The following is a 23,822-nucleotide window of genomic DNA, read 5'->3' on the forward strand; positions in this document are numbered from 1 at the left end:
TCTTTTGACATGACAGTCCATTATGGCGGCTGTCAATCATACCTCAGCATATGCTTTTTTGTACTCTGCAGTGATTTATTTTTTTTATCCTTAAAGAAAGGTTGTTCCAGTCCTGTTCATCAATAAGGCAGAATGTAAATGCTTTGTGTTCATGAACAGTAGCTAATGCAGATCTCGATGGGCAGTGCTTTCTCCACAGTAATCGCTGGGTGAACATATTATTATGCATGCATGTGTAATCCTTACTCATGTGGCTCTTTGTCCCAGTTATATGTGCACAGAGGCTTGAATCTGCTATTGCTTCTCATCTGTCTAGTTGTTCTGGTCCTTTCTTAGGAGATAGTTGGTGCTTTGGATGTTCTGGTACAGAAAGTCTAGGTTTACTACCTGAGGAAAATCCATCTAGAAGGGCTGTGTATTTATTCAATCCTGCTTTAGGAGAGGCAAGAAAACCTTGCACCAAGAGTTGTCATAAAATGACAATGATACCGGAGTAATATAACTTTTCATAACAATACTTCCATATAATGAGCTAAGCCTAGAAGATGGTTCAGTGTTGTAGTGGTTGGTTAAGTGGGGAAATAAAGGCATGGGGAATCTCAAGTTTCTGACTCTAGTTTTATATCCTTCCTGAAGTATCCTACAACTGAGCTATCTCCAATTAGAAAGGAACTGAGATGGAAAGGAAACAATTTCTAAGGAAGTCTCTTTTCATCTCCAAAACAACATCTGAGAGGGGGGAGGGGGAAATAGAAGGACAGATTGCCTTTGAAAAATAAAGAAGTTCATCTGTAAAGTCACATCTTGACTGGTCTGCTCATTTTAGAGAGATGATAACTGGCAGTAATGCATACAAGGGAGCCTGGGAAATTAACATCTATCAAACAATAGCACATTTGCAAACATAGAATATGTGTTGAGGTAGCATTATCTTTTCATGTTATTTTTAAGAAAAATATCCTCTGCATTACAAGGCAACTCTTGTAAATTTCACCTAAAATCTGTATTTGATTCATACATGTAGATCAAGCAGCATAGTTGAGACTAGATGCACACTTTACTAAATGTGGTTACATTTATGGTTACAAACAGATAAGTTGGAAAAGAAGCTTCTTTCCCACACATCCATCTTTCTGCCACTCCTTTCTTAGTATCTGTCTCTCTTCTGCCCATGTAAAGCTAGAATCTTCTGGGGCAACATGAAAAACAACTACAAACACAAAGCTGCAGCAATGGGAAAGAGGTAGCACATCTATGCTAGTAAAGATGAACCTCCAGCAGGAGGTTAGTTGGCTGGGAAATCAAGGTTCAACACAGTAAAATGCTTTTTTATCTTGGTTATCACTTTTATTAGGGTAAGCAGGAAAGTGGGATTGCACTTTAAGAACACAGTAGGAAGAAACCTTCCCAAATGTTTGCTTTCTCAAAGTAAATGTTTTCTGAAAAGTCCCTTAAAATGTTCTCCAGTTTCTCTCCTCTTACTTTGTCTGGAAAGGAAGAACGTGTGGTTTACTTAAATAATCTGCTCAGTAGCCTTGAGAGAATTTATGTGCTGCTTGTTTTTTATGCTGCTATAATGATAGGTAGGACTGGGGCATCCTTGTATATATACACCATATAAATACAGATAAATTACACCTTCTGCCCCAAGGATCATACAGATCAAGGCTTCTGTCCTGGAAATTGCTGACTGAGGCGAATACTCTGGCTCATATACATTGACAATGATTTCAGGGGGGTTCTCCATAGCCAAAGCTTAAGAGGCCATCCAGAAAAAAGAACAGGTCTTGGACGATTGGTATTGTATATACTGGCCTTAGTCTGGCCTTTCTGCACAAATGGATTGAGCATCACTGACTTCATTGGTGCTTCTCAGATGTGCAGTTGTGTGCAGATGTTTGCTTCTGACCTTTCTAACATTCTTTTCCACTAAAAATAAATAAATGATGTCCTGAAATACCAAATGGGAGTCATTCACATTATTCTAGCTGATTGCAGGTTAGATTTTATTTTTCCTTTCCATGTTATTATTTGATATTCCTTAAATACTTTTTTCCTTTTTTTTTTGGGGGGGGGGGTGGGAGGGGGTTGTAGGGATATATATACATACAACCTGATAAACAACTTCAAGGATGCTTTGTACTACTATTTCAACCCAAGCCAGCCATGTGGCGACTCTTCTCCTAATCCGGTCTGTAATGAAATCAATAGGAAGTATTCTATTAAATTTGCTTGGCTTCTGATCAGATGCTGCCATTGAAAACCATAATACAAGTGGCCTGGTTTTTGTGATATCTACCATAATGGCACAGTGTGGTCGCAATCCTGCAGTCTTACTCTGGGAAAATCCCTGTTAACTTCAATGAGAGCTCGTCTTAACTAAAGATTTCACAATCAGGTAATGAGAAGCAATGAGCATACGCTGCCCTGTCTATTAGATCCTGTAGTCAGACTACTTCTGATAGGCTTCTATAAAGTGATTTTTCTATGGCAATCTGTGCTTGCGGAAGCACCTGCTCTGTTAGTCTCTCAATTCTTAGCTTAACAAAACAGCTTGACACCACAGGTGAAAGAATCTGAAATGTTTTAATTAACTAGCTTGAGCACCATTTGATTTCTGTCTCCCTAGGTGTTTCAGAAATTCTAAACTGCTTGGTTCTGTGACTGCCATCAAACAAGACTTGAATGTATGAAATAGGCTTCTGTAAGAGGAAAAGTTGCTGAATATATATTGGAAAGTTTACATGGGGCCACTGTAAACAGTGTTTTTATGCAGCTCATTATTATTGGGAGGTCTGATTGGCAGTATTTCTTAGGTTGCAAGAATAGTTCTAGAATCATGGGCCAAATCTTATAGCTCTGAGTTAGTAAAAACTCCAGTTGATGTCGGGACTTTTGGTTTGGGGCTCATCTTGAGCTTTAGAGAATTAAAGAAAAGTTCAATGGGAAGACCAAAAAAAACCCACCTGGGGTGGGGTGTGTTGAAGTATTCATTTTCCAGGTTATACAAGAATATGCGTTTCAGTGGGCTGACGTACTGAAGCAATTGGAGCTCTCGGTCACAAAGGAACCTCTCAGTCATACACTGGGACAATTACTGCAATGTTGTGGCCATATTAGCATAGCTCAGTTTAGCAGGTCAGTGCTGTGCACCTGCTGCTGCACAAACGGGATCAAAGGCAGGACACACGACGGAGCACCAGCAATCTTCCTGTGACAGCCCCCACCACCACTGCCACACCTCCCCTTGCTGCAGAATGGACGAGCGGGAGATAAGGGCTTGTTGTCTAAATGCAAAGAAGTAGGTTGGCCTCAAAGGGCTCAAAATGAACCTATACTTAGCAGGGCTGTAATCTAGCAGAAGCAGCTATTATCTTGGAGAAGGCTGGTTTGTTTGCACCAGAGTTACTTGCTTATGAGGATTTGATAGCAGGCTTCTGAAAAAATGGGAAAAGTAGCATGTGCAAGGAGGGAAAGCCGTTAGATGTCTGTTGTGGCCAGTGGAAGCTTTTTCTCAGTCCTACCAAAATGGTGAAAATATACCTTTAGTAAAAAGGTAAAAGCTAAAATTCTCCTGTAATAACTTGCCTCCATAGCCTCAAATATCACAGTGCTTATAAAGGGATGAAAGCATAACAATCTTGCCTGTACAGCAGCAAAGCCACAGTATACATTTGTGGAATCCAGGATTTGAATGTGACTTAGTCTATATGGAATGAGTTTTAAATGTTCTATGCATACTAAGTAGTACCAGTTACCAAGAAATCTTTAATAATCAGTAAAGTGCTGCTGGGATAAAAAAAGTAGTCTCTTTTGCTTCTTTTTTTTTTTTTTACCTCGTTTTTAAATCTGGAATTACTATACAGATGTTTTTGCAGAATTGTGTATTACTGTTCTGAAGTCTTAATCTATATGGGTTTTTTTTCCCCTCACATTAAGCACAGTAAGCTAAATTAAGTGTTCTCTGCCCTATTGTGTCTTTTCATAGTTTCTGAACAGAAGCCAATTTAAATAGTTAAAATCCATTTATGGGTAACGTTCCTCACAAACACTGCACCACTGAGGCTATTTGTCTTTGTGAACTTGAGCTAGTGCTCACTGCATTAGCAGTTTAATCAGATTTGTTAATGAATAATGTTTCTCTTGCAAAGTATATATTATGTGCATTAAGCTCTTAACTGTGGAGTTGCCCCAAGCCCTGGATAAAAAGCAACATGCACTGAAGATGCTGAGGAATCCATGTCGCAGCTGGGTTCCTGCTCCCCCTTGCTCCTTGGTCTAATTCCTGCTGGCTGGGTACTGGACTTGGGTGAGCCCATTCCAGTTTAGAGGAGTTTTGCCTTTTGCTCTGAGCAGGGGAGACACATTGCTCTCCTGCTTTCCTCTAGTTCTTGGTGGGGTTCCAGTAGCAGGAGCAAAAAAAAAGTATTTTGCTGGGGTGTTGTGTTGTTTTTGTTTTTTTTTTTTTTGGGGGGGGTGTTCTTTTGTTGTTTGAGCGAGTTTTGAGGTGGTTGGTTAGGTTTTTTGGTAACTTGAAGAAGGGGAGGGTAAAAGGATGTCGACTCCTGAAAACAACAATTTAACCCTAACAATATTTCCTATACTGCTGATTACTGATGTGTTTTTCCCTAATGGTACCTTGTTTCTTTTTTTCCCTAATGGTACCTTGTTTCTTTACTTTGCTCTGGTACTTTCACCCTTCAGCTTAGCATTATCAGAAATTAACCAAAAATTGGAAGTTTGATGTAGGTCTACAGTTAATGTATTCAGTCTTGAGCTGGTTTAGCCTGCTATTTCTTAATGCTTATTTTCATCTTGAAGTTCCCTTCATGTCTTTTTGTTGAGTGGATTTATGAGTCAAATACATTTACAGCTGGGCATCACAATTCTCCAAACTGGGCTGTCTTTTCTACTAAAGTGCAAGCTAGCTTTTACATTCTGACTAACGATAAATCACAGTACTGTGTATGAAACTAGTCATTTAATTGCAATGTAGAGCAGTGGGACAGAAGTAGGAAGTGAGGTTTTATTTCTCTTTGAAGTTAAATGCTCCATTTCTCATTTTCTTATCAAGTTTTCAGTTTCATCTGCCTTTGAAATACAGCAATTATATAAAACACTGGTTTGACCTATGTCATAGAAAACTGTGTGCCAAATTTTTTTAAGGCCTGCAAATACATATACAAGTAAGATGTGAAACTGTATCTGGTTTGAGGGGGCTGGAATACAAACCAGAACACTGAACCACAGTTCAGGCACTGAAGGAAATAATGAAATCTAGAATTAATCAAGTAGGAAATCAGGTCCTGAATCCAGGTATTAGTGATCAATTCCTTCCTCAATTTGGTTGGCAAGACACTTCCACAATGTTTTTAATATATCCATTTTCTTCCACAGTGATTTAAGGGTTTTTTTTCTTCCCAGGGAAGACCATTATGGTCTCAGGTTGGATTATCTGAAAGTGTCTTCCTTAAACCATCATTTTCGCTACTGTGAATTGTAATTTTTGTTGAGTCATTCTGAAGTCTGCTTGACTTCAAAGAAACAAGGGACGTGCCTCACTGGGGTGGTTTCCCCAGCGGTGTCTGCGCTGTGCCTTCGCTGCTGGGCTTTGACCCAGCAATCTGAGCAACCCATGCCCATGCTGGGGTGCAGGCAGGCTGAGAGCAGGCAGGCTTGAACTGTCAAAAGCACCCAAAGCCAGTAAGCTGATCTCAGTGTTTGCTGTCCCTTGCCTTGGGTGACAGCTGGAAGCAGAGGTGAAGCCGTATGCACGTGGGGGCACACTTGTGAGAGCCACCATAGACTTTGTTACCAGGACCTTTCCCCTTTGGTCCCCTCCTCTGTTGCTCCGTCCCAACTCCAGCAGTGGAGCCATTACCTCCTGGCCACTGAGCGTTATCTGGGCAGCAGGTAATGGTCCTCTGCTCCATGAGTGTGATCAGAACCTGTGTACACACATCTTCCTCCTGGGAGGAAGCAGTCTCGGGTGAGAGGTGATGCTAACAACTGGGACTCCTGGCAATACCACAAGGTACTTATTCAGGCAGGCTCTGTAGTAAATGCTCTCTGTGCCTGCATTCACTCACTTCTGCCCTTTCCCAGCCAATGCTGGGAATTGCCCTGCTCAAGTGGTGCTAATGCAGAGTACAGTGCTGGCATGTTAGCCTGGGTCTGTGAAACAATCCTGGGGATTTTTTCCTCTGAAAAAGAGAAGAATAAAATAAAGTTCCTTAGGGCTCTCCAATGGTTTCACAGGTCTGCATTAGCTAGTGGCACCACAGCCATGTGGCACCAGGGTGGCATGGCTGCTTCCCAGGCAGGGCTCCTCCTGTGTGGCTCCACCACCAAGCACTCATCCAGCTGACAGGGGAGCCACCGGCATGTCCCTACGGCAGAGGTGAGGAGCAGCACTCGCTTGTGCAACCAGGCTCCCGCTGACACCTTAACAATGTGCACAGTGAGTGATGCTGGGCACAGGGCCAGCACAGAGCAGGGTCAAATGCACGCTGCAGACGTCACCGTTACTGACTGCTCTGCTCCTGGCCTGGAGTTCCTTCCTGGTGTTATTTATTCCTTGTGGTGTGCACCAGCTGAATGCTCTGTTTTATCCCCAGCAGGACAGGGCACACCCAGCAATGAGCAGCAGAAAGTTCGCTGCGGCTCCAGCCAAGCTGGGAGTCTCTGCAGGGTTACTGTCAACAGTAGCTAGCAGGGCTTATTTGACCAGGGAAATATGATGAGTAAAACTTAAAGTAGGGTTCAGAGCCAAACCTGTCTGCTCTGTACAAAGCAGAGCTAGGTAACACTGCTGTTCATTGGGTTATACCAGCAGCCAGAGCCCCTTTTTCCTACTGTAAAGGCACATAGGAACCAGATTGCGACTGAAAACCTGATCTTGAGTTTACTGCTCTGAAGTCAGAAGGATGGGCATTGTTGAAATCAATGCGTATATGATGGATTACTTTTGTTGTATGTACTTCTCTGATGCTTACGTATGGGTGGCGCACCAAGTATCTCCCACAGGTTCTGCAGCTAACTTCCTTCTACGCTGAGATTTCTGTGCAAGTTTATTTGGCTACTCCTCCTAATCACTGTAAGGCTTTTATTTAGCACCTGACACTGTGTCAAGTTATTTCTATTGTCTGTCTTGCAAATACACTATATTCTTGAGAACAGATACATAGTGCCCCTACCTCAAGAAGAGCTGCAGCTTGTCCTTCAGGTGATTGCTCTGCAGCCCCTGTGCCACAGAAAAGTATTTCAGGAAGTTGCTAGACTGATACCAGTTTTCTGCAAGCTTTCCTCATAAATCCAGCAGACTTGGAAGAAGTCCATTCAAGATAACTTCTGACCCCATGTAATGCTTTATAAATACTCAAGAGGCAGGGTTTTTCAGGAGAGAAGTCACTCTACCTATTATTAAGTGCATGAGCAGTCAGCTCTGACTTTGTTTTTTTTTTTTCCTCTAGTGTTAGGTGCTTCTGAAGTTTTACTTTGGTAGAACCAGGATTTCACCTCTTTGGTAGACACAGTATGCTTTCAGCAGTTCAGTTCATGTTTATCAGCATAGTCACATCCACACCAAAATTATATGATTTCATTTCTTAGTCATGTTCTTGCTTGCAGCAAGATGCCTCATCCCTAATATTCCTTGGGTAGCTCTGGAATCTTTATGTCTAATTTCCTTTCTGGACATAGTACTGAAATATAACTAGGTGCCAAGCTATAAAGTGCATATGAAGAGCAGACTAGCTCATCAGCACAGCAACTACTACTAGAGCCAAGAGTTTGTGTTCAGATTACATTTTTGTGTGGACTAAACTATGCTATAAACACATGAGAAAAAAATCCCAGGTCAATGAGAATACTGTTACATAAATAAAGCCATATTTATTTCTTTGCCCTAAGAAAATGTTGTGACTAAAACACTGAGGGAGATCAAAGAGGAAAAAAAACCTACCCTAAATAAAACAGTTATAATTGGTGAGTCCAGCTTCCCTTGTATAAACTGGTCAAATGGGACAGAGCAAAACAAGTTCTTCAGCCCTTCAGTAATCACAATTGAAATAACTAGCTCCAGAGCACACAAGAGGGGAGGCTATTCTAAGCTATGGCCTAACTAACATAGACAAGTTAGCTAAAAGTATAGCTATAGCTGAACTAAGCAGCAGTGAGGTCAGTGAGTGGTGCTGGGTTTGTTTGAAAGCAAAGCTTCCTCTTTTGTTGAGAACAAGTGGAAATATCTGAGAAAAAACTGACTTTTAGAATACTTTAGGAAATGGGCAAATCAGAGCTGACAAAGTAGTGATATGTTAGACAGTGAATGCACGACAAAAGGTGCATTGGGGAGTTCTCAAGACATCTTTCATCAAAACAAAGTCAAAACCCGTGCAAGATATAGAAAGATATTTTTCTTTCAAGCTATGGATATTTCCTACTTCCCCCTCTCCCTTTTTCTGGCACGCTTTTCCCAGTCAGAGGAGTGGGAGCCTCTCCTCCATCTGCTTGCAGCACTGGGTTTTGCTTCCACAAGACTAGCAGGGAGTAAAGTTGCTTAGAGATCATACTTGCAAACAGAAAGTGTTTTCTTTCAGCCCATGTGTGGAACAAAATATTGAGACCTTCCTGGTGTTCAAGAAAGGACAAGTAAGTGCTCAGAAGCAGGTCATGAGCTTATCTACACTGATATTAACTAGGATAAAAATCTTAAGAGATTTAAATGCTTATGATTCACAGCATATGTAAGTACTGATTGATGAGACTTAAGGAAGTATTTCCCTTTAGGGCAGGCTTTTCCATAATCAACCATTACAAGCACACTTCTGGTCCACGATAGCAGGCTACAGGGGTAGCTAGTGTGATCCAGGATGGCAGTTCCCATGCTCCTGCAAGGTGAATCCCTGTTCTGAGACATGCCTACTGCTAACTTGGAGTCCATTTTAGGGTTTCCTCAGGCAATATGATTTCTTTCCATTTATTTCTTTTCCCATTTTAAGCTCCTGCCCAGGTAACCTCTTTGAAAAACTTCTAGAATTACTGTGTGGATCGACTGTTGATGTGATGCTCGCACCAGTCACTGGCTAATACAGTATGACAAGGAGTGTTTGCATACATGTGTGTTGCTATTGAAGACCAGGCTGTGGACTATACAGAATATAATTTCAACAGGAGATCCCAGTTAGCCTGGAAGAAAATTAATCTTGGCTGTATTGGGAGATTACTTAGTATCATAGGATCAGGTAGGTTGCATCATCTACTTTGGGCAGGGGCTTGCTTCTGTAGTTGTCACCTGCCTTACTTCAAGACCAGCAGAAACTGCAGGTGGGACTGGCTGGAGAGCAGATATGATTTTGAATTAATATGGTGCTGTTAGATCAACAATGAAACCTGCACATAAGACAGAGGTCCTGTTAGGCTGCTGCTTTTATGCTGTGAAACTAATGTATGGATACCTTACTAGGGTTGTCTGATACAAGCAAGTAGCGGGGGGTCAGCAGCTGGTGTGGGCACCCACATCTCACACCTCTAAGGAGTAGCTTTGTACACTAATTGAAACAGCTCAGCATCCGCAGCAGTAATGTGATCTGTAACAAGTCTCCAGCACCATGAAGATATTAAAGGTTAAAATCAGCTCCCTTTTCTATTTACAGATCTTTATGATCCTCTCACTGGAAATACCAAAGTCTGCAGTTAAAATGGAAATAGAGTTAAGAAGTATACTTTTGTCTGTATTTTCCTTGGCTAGAGGTTGAAGAGAGTACAGTGTGCAAGTGTGATGCAATAAAGGAGGCTTCAAGAAAGAAAAGAGCATGCAATGTGTATGTTAGGGATGTAAATATCACTAGAGAGCTGCGCTGCAGAATGAATTGAAAGGGTTATAAGGAGTTTCTGTCAAGAGGTTGCGTAATGGTTAGAAAGGCAATACATGGTTCAGATTCACAGTTCAAGTGTAGAAATGGCACCAGATGGAAAAGTATTGATTTATATTAGTGACAGTAGAAAAATAAAGGAAATAATTAAGCTACTACAGCTGGTTTCATGCTAAAAGAACAGTGTTCATGTTCTAGTTACTTGCTGCTACTGGGTGTCAGGGTGGCAGCAATAGAAACTCCTGTATTTCAACCACTGATTTGCATCTTTGAGCACCGAGTAATTTAATACCTATCAACACTGAATTTAATGGCATTATTTTGTATTCAGCTAGTGCTACTGGAAGCAGAATTTAGTCTTAATGAAAACAAAACAAACAAAAATCTGTATTTCTACTAGAGTCTCTCTAGTAGCCCAATTCTACTCACCAAAGCAGAATGAGGAAGATGTCAAAGATGAACTGTAACCACCTATATGTTGATTAGTCTATACTGACCCTGGATGAATTCAAATGATCGTGACATCACTCCAGTCTGTGCTGCTAGAATGGAGTTTACATGAAATGGTGACTCACTGGAACAGAGGATTCCAAATACCTGATATTTGGAATATATTCACCTTCTATTTCCATTTCCGGTCACTTAAAGCACAATGTGTTCCTTTGTGTGATCTGTACAAGATCTGGCTTTCTAATTTAGGATTTGTAAGTCTCCTGTATGGGGGCTGCATTTAGACTGAATGGTTTAGGAGGGTTCCCAGTGGGTCTGAGCCCCCCAGTCACCCAGAGCAATACCATTCTGCACAAGGCAGCTTCCTGAGAAATCAGGAGAGTCAACAGTGGGTTGCTGGATCTCTGCTTGGCATGGGATAGCAAGACAGATGAGGCATGAATCTGAAATGGGAATGTGTTCCTGTATGTCCCAGTTGAACTGAGTTTGTGGCATAACCACCAGTTAACATCTAAGCTGAAGAGCTGCATGAGGACTGACCTCCTGCTCTCTTTCTCATGTTCTCGCCATTAATTTCTCTCATCTTTCATGAGGAAAAAATGCTGATCTGAAGCAGGCCAGGTTCCAGTTTAGCTTCATCTCCCACAGGGCAGCATGCTGCCTTCTGTTTCTTGGAGTTTGGACAGAATTTTCTTGCTTAAATGCAGTGTTTATTATGAGTGTAGCTGCATGGTGGAGAGGTGTACCTGAATGTGTCTTGATGTACCTTAGTCTTGTATTTGATGTCGAAACCAATAAAGGCTTTGTAAATTAAGATTAGAACTTTAAATTCAATCCAGAAATTATTCAGGAGTCAGGGAAGGCTGTGAATAGTTGTGCAGAACTATGTAATAACTTCATGAGCTTTCTTTGCATGCTTTACCAGTAAGATAGTGACTCCTCTTGCTGCATTTATGCTGCAGTGAGGTTGCTTTCTGACAGAAGGACGCCTGAAGGACCTTCCTTGTACTCCTTTGGAAACATGGGGTGTGCCCAGTCCTGGGGGTGTTTTAGGCAGGCATGCAGCTGACGTGTCCTGCCATTTTCCACCTCTTCATCTGTCCCAGTAAGGGACAATGCAAAGCAACAAAGATGACTGGGATTTCTGGGGGACCCACGTTTCTTCCTAAAGGAATACTAACACTGGCTGCTGCAAGCAGATGGGATTTGTAAGAACCCCAAGCTCCATCTGTTCACAATAGACTGGATGAGCCCAAGATCCAGGGCACAGCTGAATGAAGTGGCTGGCCCAGCACTGTCAGCTGGAGGTGAAGAACAAGTGGGTCACAGCAGCAAGATTAGAAACCAGACAGTAAAGGCTTCTTCCACGAGGAAATGGCGGAAAACACTTTTCACTGCTGCTGAAATAGACTGGTAGTTGAACCAAAAGTCCAGCAAGACCACCTGCTAAATACTACTGCATAGCCTTTGAGCAGCCTGATTTTACCTTCTCAGTTGCCTACGGCTGAGGCTGCACTGAACAAATCAGCTCACCGGCTGCAGCGCACAACCTTTTACTTAGTGGGTGGAGCTGGCACAGCAGCATTTGTAACCTCAGAAGCTTGAATAACCCAGTTTCTAAAATCATAGTACTAGCCAGCCTATGCAAAGAACATATAATTAGAGCAGCCTCGACTATTTCTGTTGAAACAGCTCTTGCAGCTTCTTGTTAGTTCTGATAACAGGAATGTTGCTGCTTCTGCACTAATTGCTTTAACAATCTTCTGAGGGCTCGGTCTTGCAGCCAGTACGTACAGTTCCTGCTGAGCATACTGCTCTTAAAGCTAAGGGACTGTGAGCCCTGGCAAGAACAGGGAGCAGCGCTGGCCTATGTGCTGCAAGTTTTTCTTGTGTAAGAGGTAGGAAAGACATTATCATTTGTTACTGATACATGTCTTCACTCTCAGATAAACATCTTTGCTTCCATCAGGATTTCCACAGCTAACTTTTATCCATGCTCATGAGCTCAGCTGTGACTTCCAGGAGCAGTCTTTCTCTACTGCAAAAAAAAAGCCCCCTTGAGTAAACGATGAGTTCATGTAAGGTTGAATCCCTTTGCTCATTTACTTACTACTTCATATGTGCAGAAGATGCTAAAGCTACCTTAACTCTATTACCTGTGACATGTGTTCAGGATGGGAAAGCTTATGCCTTATTTTGGTAGTGATTCTCAATTGCCACCTGGTATATCTGTTTCTGGAGCACCAGGGCACAGTTTGCCTCTCCATAAGCATAAATTCCTAGAGCTGCTCAGCCTCCAGTGAGGCCACATTTGCAAGTGAGCTTGTTTTCTCAGCTTTATCATCTTGCCACAGCAACCTCAAACTATAACTTTGCATGCACAGAAGACAACATCAGCTCTGTACCCTGCAATGCCTAGGATCATCAGAACTTTGCACACAATAGGCAAAGCTTCCCTTTTAGAGCCTTGACTGATGATGGGGTCAGGCTAATGCATTAGTAAGCCAGGATGCTGCCCATGTAACACAGGTTAGAGTGGTGTATTTGAAATACTTTAACACTAATTTATCAGTAGCTGCGTGTGGGGAATTTGCCTGATATGTTGCAATCATCTGGATATTTTAACAGAGTTTCAATAGATGTGTGTCAAAATCATTTTGCCATCATCTTGACATAGTAATGTAGTCTCCAGTGGCTGCAGTGACATTATTTTGCCATCATCTCGATATCATCTGTTACAGCATTGTGGTCCCCGTGCTCTGGCATTGCTGAGTGCTTTGCCTCATTATATTATTTTCATGAGCTTGTTCTGAAATTAGTGCAAAATAGCTGTGGTTTTCCTAGCAAGTTACATGCATAGGGGGAGTTCCCTGAAATCAGAAAAGATATTTCAAGTATACGAATCCACTATTTTAAGAACACTCCAGATTTTTAATGTTTCTCCTTTAAATGACCAAAATGTTTAATTTGTACAAAACTGCCAGAAAAATGTTCATTTAGGAGGTAAATTATATTTTACTCAGAGTTTGGCAGCAGTGCTGAAAACCGGTTCCAAATTATGCTTTGTTCAGCTCTCCATCATAAAAATCAACGTCAACTTCATCTTTCTGGGGTGTACACTGAAGGAAACATTGCTTGTTGCAGCCTGAAATAGCCGCATTTGTATGTTTGTGATCCAATGACTCTTATGTTTGGGACCCAGCTTTTGAATAAGCTCAGTCCTTGACTATATAATTCTAAGTCCCTATCACAAGCATATCCCAAGTATCTTCAAAGGCACATCTGATGTCAGAAATGTGTGTTCCTGCCCATGGCAGGGAGTTGGAACTAGGTGATCTTTAATATCACTTCCAACCCAAACCCTTCTAGGATTCTGTGAAATGGAGAGTCTTGTTGAATTGTCTTGGATAGGGAAAAGCTCAAGTTTGGGCTTAGTGTGGCCAGATCTAGCCAAACCATCTTAAACTCAGACATTTTTTGTGGTTAAGTCTAACTACAAAAAGCTTCTTCAATGGGATTGTTCATTTGAATATGAAGTATGCATGTAGGTACTTGGAGAACCAAAGAGTGCAAGAGACATAAAGATTCCCACTGACTTTAATGGCTTTAAAATGGCTTCAGTTGCTTTACATCAGGTCCTTAGAGAGCATCGATGTATTAATATTTGTAGAAACAGGAGGAAATGTTAAGCTCAGTGTATCAGTCAGTGCACAATGGTAAGCCTCTGGCAATCCTGCAAGTACTGGAGTTTGCAGCTTAAGTACGGAAAATGCTGTCTGCAGCATTTCAGCTCTTTGTGAGCACTGGGAATGAGGAGGTACAACACTGACACAGCCAGAGAGCCAGCTGACGCAGGACCTGATGCCAAACAGCAGTTCATATTTTGCAACATTTTGTAAATTGCTGTAGGGTACCTGCTTCTTAACACCCTGCCTTGATGTTCCCATGTCTCTGTTCCACTGGTTGTCTTTCACTTTTTTAGTTAACCACATTTTCTAAAGAAAACTGCAGTTAAAAATAGGTATCCAATGAAGGCATTAATCCTTTCTTTCATGCCTTGATAGGAGGCCATCAGATTGTAAACATGAAGTTGAAAAAAATGAGTGATTATTTCTCAAACACTGGAAAAAATAGCTGGGGTTTCTTTTTTTTTGATATTGATGTTGCCATTTTCAAAGTACACACATAGCAGGAGTTTTAAAGTTTCAGCTTTTAAAGTGTGTTGTCTCGCATTCCAGTACTGATCCTTGCTGTATTGTCTCTTCGTTGGCTGCCCTTTCATTTCTCTTCAATTACAGCTCCCTCAAAAGCTGTATAGAAAAAGATGCAAAGGAATAACACAGGCTATTATTCTAGGCTTTCAGTGGTGATAGACTCCACTATAGCAGATATTCAAATAATGACTGAACTATCACTTCCCTCAGAAGCTGTTCTAACAAAACACCACCACCAGAATTCATGGAGTTAGTTAATGTTTAATTGTGACAAATTATAGGATGATATGGAATCACTTTTTGTTTTAAACTAGAATAACCTCATGGCTCTGTTAGCTGTATTAAATCTTTATTAGTCCAAAAATGAGATTGAAATCAGGCCATTCATACGCTGACATCTGCTGCGCCTGCAGATGAATAAAACTTTGTGCTTCTCCCCTACATTCAGTGGGTTGGCAAACAAATAATTATTTTCTGTTTCTATTTTGTTCATACAAAGCCACCAAATCTTGGTGTAAATACATGAATAGTAAATCTCCCATTGTCTCTAACCAGAGCCATGTCTGGGTCCATCTATATGAGAGTTAAGTCTGTCCTAAAGAAAGCTGCCCAGTAACCCTGTTAGTATGCCAACAATCATAAATGTGGTGCATTTTATGGAGCGTACTGGAAAACTATTTGTGCTAGGGAAAAAGTTACTGACAGAAGCAGCTGCTGTCCCCAGGATGAGAAAGCAGGCATGGCCATTAGCAATTCCTTTGTCAGTAGAAGGAGCAGCTTATCTTCATAATGCAGTCAAAGGAAGTCTGAATTACTATCAGGAAAGCCAGCGAGTAGCTACTACTATAAGCTGAGTGGGAGGAGAAAGAGAATGGGGAGTGGGTCACAGGGACTCTCATCTTCTGTAGGGAGTGAGAGGGGAGTCAGAAAAAATGAAAATAGGGTCAGTGTCAAAATGAGGATATTTAAGAGGCAGCAGCAGTGGAGTGAGCAGGGGCAGGAGGAAGGGAGACAGAAGATCACATGAGATAAAGGAATTGGGGGAGGGAAGTAATGGTCAAAAAGCTCAAGGGTCATCTTCTAATTCTCTGGGGTTTTCACGAGGAGAAACATTACTTCTGGAAAAGAACCTGTGCAATGCTTCAGCAGTCGTGCTGGTAGGAGGCAGGCGCTGCAGGAGGAGAATCTCAGAGGGTTTTACTGATCCTCAGCAAGAAAGCGGTAGCTTGGGGAAAGGGGCACATTAGGGAAAGGGGCACGGCTGCTGGAGGGGAGGAGAGGCTTTGCATGAGGAGCACTTCTTGCATTTCAGTGTAGGTGAATAATTGTCAAAGTGGGGACAGGCAGGTAGAGAGCCCCAAAGGCAGGGAATGGCTTTTGTGAGGCTGTGTGCTCACTGGTGAGATGAGGTGTGTGAGGAGTGGCTCAGCATGAAGGAAGGAAAAAGGGGTTTTGCCCTGGGCCCCAAGGCTAAAGCAAAGCACAGTGTTTAAAATGCTTGGCCAGGTTCTGCTCACATCTTTCATTTTAAAACAATGAATTATGGTTATTCCTAATTTATTGCTGGACTCTCAGAGCTGGCAGATGACCTGTGTTGTTTCTTCTCTTTTGGATTAACCCAGGCAGCTCTCTCTGTATTTCCCTGAGCTACTGCTGCCAGTACTGTTGTTTTGAATCCTGCAGCACCAGCTAAGTCAATCAATCACCGCAGTCAGTGCTGATGTTGAGACACAAATAACATGTTAAAAAAAACCACTGTAACCCAGCAGAGGGCTGGGTGGCACTGTGAAATCAAGAGTAGACACATGCTGCCAGTGGATGCATCATCTCCTTGTTGCCTGCTGTCTGTGTGTCTGCACGCACATGCACTGGAGCTTTCCTCTTGCCTGCTAAAAATTTAAGAAACTTGGCCTGATATGCTCTAAAAATCATATACTGAAACAGCAAAATACCCAAATGCATCCTCTTTATGCCTCAAATCCACTCCAGGGTAAGCAGAATGGAGGAAGGATTTGTGATTAAATAATTAGTTTGACATATTCTTAGCACATATTTTATTAGTATTTAACTGTTATTAATTGAATGAAATACATTGCGTAACAGAATGCACCTCCTTTACAAGTGCCACCCTAAGAAATATATCAGTGGTTGTACATGAGGGGAATGCAAGAATTCTTGTACAGTTTTCATTTGCCAGCATTTCATTTTCTCTGCTGACTTCTGACCTGCCCCCCCCAAATTAGTATGATTACAGGATTGTCAACTCATACTGTATATGTTCACATACATTAACTTTCTCATTTATTGGCAGCTGTGGCTTTCTACAGCACTGTGGCTTCAATATGCAGGGATGAAGTTTATCAGGAACTTCTGTGGGTGGTAGGAACATGAATATCTTTGTGACTGTGAACTTAGGGATCAAGATCTTAGAGACAATTGTAACAGACTCAACAACTGTGTCATTCAGTGTGCTCTGCACGTGGCTATGACTGGGTTTAAGTGCGTTTGTCACAGGGATCAGTTCTTGGCTAGTGGCCAATGATGCAGTGTCTCCACTTTGTGTTACCTACATAAAGATCATGCTGATGCTGGAGCAGGGCAGGACATATAATGGGTAGGACTTGATCTGCCACATGAAACTGTAACTTGGGCTTCAGCATTTCTGGGGTTTAATGACAGTGTTCAGTACTTTCTCTTTCCCTCTGAAATAAATTCTTAGCTAGAGCATGGAGTGCAGGTTATGTTTTCTCCCAGCAGTTAAATCTCTGGGAACATGGAGCAGAACTGTGCATTGACTAAAGCCCCTCTGTGGCCTTCAGAAGAACTTCCATGCTGAGCCTGTGGCCACAGGTACAAGCAGTAGATGGTAAATCTTGGAATTTGTGCTACAACTTCATAGGGAAACGGCTGCCAGTTTAGCCCCCAGTTCAATAAAGCGTTAAAATGTCTATTCATGTACATTCAAGAAATTCCTGCAGGAGGGATCGCCTCTCTGCTTGAGGTGAAGCACCTGCTTAAGCACACAGCTAAGGCTGTGACACCATGAGAGGGACAGGATGGGGATTGCTGTAGTATTGTGCTGTACCAGCACCCAGGCAGGGCTTCCATTTTACCAGAGTGAATTATCCCTTCAGTCTGGTGGAAAAATAGTCTTAGTGAAGTGCATTTTGAGAGGTCATCCAAGTCCATCTGCAGCTATAAAAGCATGATTTCTGATAAGTAAGTCTTACATACTCCCAAAACCTTCCAAGGAGGTACGCTCTGCAACCTCCCCAGGTGATCTTTTCCAGTGCTTAACTAGCTGAGTTATTACCAAGTGTTTCCTAATATATAACCTAAATTTCCTGTGCTCCTGTTTAACCCACTTCTTACCCCATCCACAGTGGATAAGGAAGACTACTCACTCCTGTTCTCTTTTGTGCACATGTATAACATGTATAGTCCTTCTCAGCCTTTTCTGCAGACTATATGGGAACATTCTTCCCAGTTCCCTTGCAGCTTGTGCTTCCTCCACCTCTGGTTGCTCTTAGTGTTCTCTGCTAGATCTTTTCTGTTTGGTATCTTTCTTTGAGGCTGAAATGTGTTACCCTAAACTGGATATGCTGCTCCAGGTGTCAAAATCGCATTGTATTCTAAGCAAACATCCTCAGGCTCACCATCACCCATGTGGCCCTTCTCTATTTTACTGTATGTGGAAAGTAAGTCACTCTGTTCTAACAAACACAACTGCAGTAGAAGTATTTCACAGAAGCAAATCCAGGGCAAATGCCTGCAGAAATGTACTTAACATGCTTCCAGTTTGACAGAGAATTTTGTAGGTGGAGGGAGACCATATTTTTCCCAGCTCACTTATGACCATGAAGAGGCTGATACTGGAAAGCTTTAATAAAATTGAGATTTATCTACTGCTTGTCCCCTATTCCCACTGAAGTAAATTAAATTGGTTTAACAAATTTGTGTTTTTGACAAAGCCATGTTAGCTGTTACTCATCTCCTTGTTATTTCCTGAGTGGTTACAAATAATGTGACTGTTTCTGTATTTTTCCAAAAACTGACCTTCACTTGCTGCTCTTTAAATCCCCGTTACAATCTTTTCCCTCTCTGTAAGGAAACGCACTATGTGCTATTTTTCTGTCATCAGGATATTCACCCATCTTCAGTAAGCTCTCAAAGGTAACTAGTAATGGCTCTCAGATTGCTTCAAACAGACCAGTAGGATACCTCAGGACAAATTGCATCTGACCCAGCCAATTTGAAAGGTCTAATTTATCTAAGTACTATTTAATCTATTTTTTCCTGGTTTTCACTTGTGTTTCTACCCCTTTGTCACTACTGCTATTTCCTGCCTGATCTCATTTGACCTTTTCGGTAAAGATTGCAGAAGAAAAGCTTTAAGCACCCAACCTTTTCAGCATCACCTGGCAATAACTTTCCCTGTCTTGTTCGATAGCAGGCCAACACTTTTCCCTCATCTTCCTCTTACTGTGAAGTGTATTTGCAGCATGTTTTCTTGTTATCCTTTCTGCACTTATGTGTTCCCTGTTCTCACTTGACCTCCTTGATTTGGGCCTTATAAAGTCTTGTCTTTCATACTGGTCTTCAGCAATCTGACCTAGATTCAACTTTCTAAGCATTTCTGGTGTTGGAAGTCAGCAAGGGGTTCATGATTTAGCTAAGGGGGTTTCTTATAGAACTTCTGATGGTTTTGCTGCTTTGGGGTAATTTGCACTTGTGCCCTTAATAGAACTATTGTAAGGAACTGTCAGCTACTCTGAGCTTGTTCCCTGTAGAATATTACTTACCAATTCTGTGAGTTTATCTAAGCTGTATTTCTTCCAGGCTGTTTTCTATTTTGCTGTTAGTTTTGCTTTCCAGGGCCAGTGGGTTTTCTCATTCTGTGATAACTATCACCCAAATCACCTTCTATTTTCCTACCTGTTTCTCCTGATTCTTAAAATCAAGATTAAGCAGTCTTCCCTTCAGTTGCTTCTCCAGCCTTGGTAGAAAGACATCGGCAGCATGGAATTTGTGTTCAAGGGTACCTGCGTCCCAGCAAGTTCTCCTCTACCCTCCCCACCATGCACCTCCATCATCTTCAAGCCCAGTGCACTCTATGTATGATTCATCTTGTTGCCCTCCAAAACAAGTAGCTCTGTCCATCTGTTCATTGTGGCTTTACTGTAGACACCCCACACCCCCCATCGAGACAGCACCTGTGTTTGTTCCCCCTGTTGTTATTAGCTAGGGATTTTCAACTGGTTCATCTCTTTCCACATTTTATGCTGTGGAGTGAACATGTCTATGGACAGCATTTCAGCCCTCTTCTCCCTGAACAAACTGTGTTATCTATATTAATATTCTAGTCATGTGAATTATCCCAACAAGTTGCTCGTGCCAATTAATTCATAATTTTGAGCACGTATTAAAACTTCCAAGTCCTCCTGTTTATTCCCTGTATTTCTTGCATAAGTTCTGGTGATTACTTTTTGTGATTGCACCCAGCTTGTATCAGGAACAACTCTGTGAAGTCAGCAGGTCGTGTTTCACTGTCATTTATATGAATGTCAATCCAAATGATTCTACTGTTTGGCAAGAAGTTATTTCAGATTTACTTGCGTGAGAGTAAAGGCAGAATTTGGCCCATTGTAATGAGTTCTGTGTGAAATAGGTCTAGGGCAGGAGGATTAAGCATGTTTCTCTAATTGCTAGATGTGTTATATTGTATGTAATCAGTGTAGTGGCAGTAAAATATGATTGCCACACCCAGGATATTTCATCACAGAGCCTTTTGGATCCTATAATTGTCCTTCCCTTGTTACTGCACTCACATTAATAAGATGCAGGGTTTTGCATAATTGGGAAAATAAATTTAGAAAAAACTAGAGAACTCTGGCTGAGGTGTGCTTGCAAACAGGCAACACCACGGAGCTTGTGCTACAGCAAAGCAGCCCAATGCAAGGTAGAAAAAGTTGGCTTTTGAGGTTTTATTACTTTTGCTTTGTGATGACTGGCTTTGAGCCCACACATTTCTTGAATACACAATAGGGAGTTGGGCAAGACTGCAGAAATAAATTTTATTAACACACAATCGCTGCAGCACCAGACAGAATAATCTCCTTTAGTCTCCTCTAGCTGGCAGAGTCCTCTTTGTACCAGGTCAAGTCAATTAGCAGTATAATGTATGACAGGTTTTATTTAAAAAGGGTTTAATTAAAGTTTTGTTACAAAGCTCGTACAAACTAACAATCTGTCTTTTAGGGATATGTATTATCTAGAAATTGATTTTTAACTTAAACACTAATTTATAGACTGTCCCCTTTAATAAGTATAATTCCTTGGAAGATATTAAGGTTCTCCTGCCCCAGATAAATTCGGGTCCTGATTCAGCAAAACACATAATTACTAAGGACTTCAATGAGGCCACTCATGCACTAAAAGCTGAAGGTGTGCTTCAGCACTTGGCTGAATTGGGGCCTTTCAGTATAACCACTGCCCTGATTGCTCACATTGTTCAATTCAGCCATGTCTTTACAGGAAAAGATACTTAAAAGAATTAGTGATGTCTTTAAAATATCTCGTACAGGCCATTAAAGATGGGAACTTTTCCTTCTGCTAGGTATAGGTGATTTGTCAGTAGTCCTGGCATCTTCTCAGTTCTTACATTTAAATACAGTGGTTTACCCATGTTACCTGTGCACATATTTTCCCAAAGAATATTGACCCTTCTAATCATTGTATTTCTTTTGTCTCCTCCACAAGAGAGCACAGGCTGGCTCCCCAGCAGCTGTAGCTAGGTATAGCTGCAGTAACTTAAATGGAGCTAAGTCAGTGTATGCCAGTTGCAACCCAAAAGTTTATTGAAGTAGATTATCTTAATGAAAACTAGCTTTGTTATTCTACTGATTGCTAACTAAAAGCTTTCAGCTTATTCTTATCCTTACAGAATAATATCCCCAAAAGCTGAAGAATATGTCACATTTTAGGATAACTTATAAATCATTATTGTATATGACCTATTTATTTTTTTTGTTATTAGTCACAAGCTATATCATTTAGAATAACAAATGGGCAGATAGAAAGGATTTCTGTATAGAAAAGATCCCAGGTGGTTTTCTGTGTCTCTCCTGGGCAGTGTGGTTCTATTACATCCAAACCTCTGGATAATTAGTTTGCTCCATGGCCAGGGAGGCAGGCATGCCGAGTTCTGTAGTCAGACTCAGAGACACCACAGAACCTGCTACATGTTGATAGGATGTGCAGGAGTCAGGAGTGATGGACTAGATCAGACGCTGTCCCTGTGCTATGAGCAGCACTGGGACAGACCCAGAAGCACCCAATTTGTCAGCTTATACCTATGGAGCCACAATGATGCCTGGAGACTCCATGAAGCCTTAGAAGGCGGCTGTTTTTTCTTTGCAGCGTATTTGGGAAAGTTGTGCCTTTTTGTTGCAATGTTTATTACCAAAGCAAAGCCCTCTTGTTTGTTATTTTTACTTTCCAAGTCTCTGAGACATATAGAACAGCAGGCCAGGATTTGCTTTGATTAATCTTCTATCTGGTTCTACTGAGTCCTTCCCCATGGTATAAATCTAGACTGCAGCCTGTAGGGGGTTGTATGCTTTAAAAAAACAGTCTCAGCACCAAAACATTCAAAGTAGCAAGCTTTTGTTGCCCTCTTCTAAGTCTGAATAGTCTGAAAACCAAAACACAATTCAAATGCTACTATTTCTGCCACCTTCTGCCTGAGCTCAACAGAGATGAAGCAGGGAAGGCAGGTGTGTATCCAAAATGTGTGACTAAAGAATGAAATGGGGGGGGCAAGCAGAGGGAAGGGGAAACAAGTACATTCAGAAGAACTGTAGAAGGGAATAGAGAAATTCTGTGTTACAAGTCCCACACTGATGGCTGCTGTCACAGGTCACTTGATTTCAGTGAGGCCTCTGACACAGTAAGCTGCACAGGCTATTTCATCTAGATGGCCTTACTTGTTTCAGCAAAGCTATTGGGTGGGGATGCCTGGCTGCCTGCAAGCTAGAAGAACAGGCTTGCTTATTTAAAACTGAACCAAGCTTTGAGTTTATGTTTACAACAGGGGAACATAAGAAATTAAATCATTTGTGGAAAAAAAAATCTTAAATCTTGTGGATTCTCAAACCAAACTCTTCAAGGTTTGCTCAAGATGAATGCCCAGTCGTCCCGCAAGTTAAATGCGTGTCAGTGAAGGCATATTTTACAAAACCCAAAAGTGCCTGTGATTTTTTTTTTTCTGGAGCTCTGACCCATGCAATTAAACAGGAATTTTTTCACTGATTGGATTTATTGTTGGTCAGTCAAGAAGTGTGGGATGCCATTTTACAAGCCTATGTGTGACCCTGCTGTTGACAGTATGTGGGATTAAGGGAGAGATGAGTATTTAAGGATTTAAGTGCTATTTCCCTGGCTCTGTGTATACACACACACAACTAGCTGTGGTGGAACGGCTGTGTTTGAGTGTGCGCAAACCCTTACGAGCGTGAGCACCAATGGAGGGTGGATGCTGAGAGGCAGGGTGTTGGGGATCAGCTTCTGTGCTGTCTGATGTTGCAAGGTGCTGAATGCCAGCCAGTGCCAGGTGACTAAGCTTCCAGGTACCTGAGTAAGCTTCGAGGTCCCACTGTGTTCACAAACACTTAAGTGCGTTCTTAAAAACACAGTTGGGTTTGGGGCCACATGGATCAGCATTTGAAGAGTTCAAGCCCAGAACTGTGAAGCAGAGTAAACCTTCATGTGCCTCGTGTGTTAGCCCACTCTTTCATCCACCCTTTCCTTCCCTCCCCTCCAGAAACAGACTCACCCAGTTTTACTGTACTGTAATGGAAAATAAGAACCAGAACACGCTTGGGCTTCCTTTTCCGCTTTTTTAGTGTCCAAATAGGTCCCACAGAGCTTCTCAGAGAGAGATTTTGCTTCTCTCAGTCACAACAGGATAAAATGCACACAGCATGAATCCTAAAAGACAAAGTACAGCAGAAGGCAGAGTTGCAATGAGAATTAAAATATCTGCAAATGAATTTAGCATCCACTGTCCTTTTAATGTTTGGAGTGATCTTCCTCTGGAAAAAAAAGAAATTGAGGTCGACACACAAACTTCCTCTGCTTCCTGGAATTCTTACATATTTTCACTATGATAACATGATTTGTGTGTGTGTAAATGTGAGGGGAGAGGCGGCCAAAAGCTGGCGGAGAGCCCCCCTCCCCCTCGGCCCTGGGAGAATGCCTGCAGCATGAGCTCAGCTGCTGGGCGCCA

Source organism: Pezoporus flaviventris, unplaced genomic scaffold (assembly GCF_033815535.1).
Source record: "Pezoporus flaviventris isolate CSIRO_AGI_PZ_B2104156 unplaced genomic scaffold, CSIRO_AGI_Pfla_v1 ptg000005l, whole genome shotgun sequence".
In the NCBI taxonomy this organism is placed as follows: Eukaryota; Metazoa; Chordata; class Aves; order Psittaciformes; family Psittacidae; genus Pezoporus; species Pezoporus flaviventris.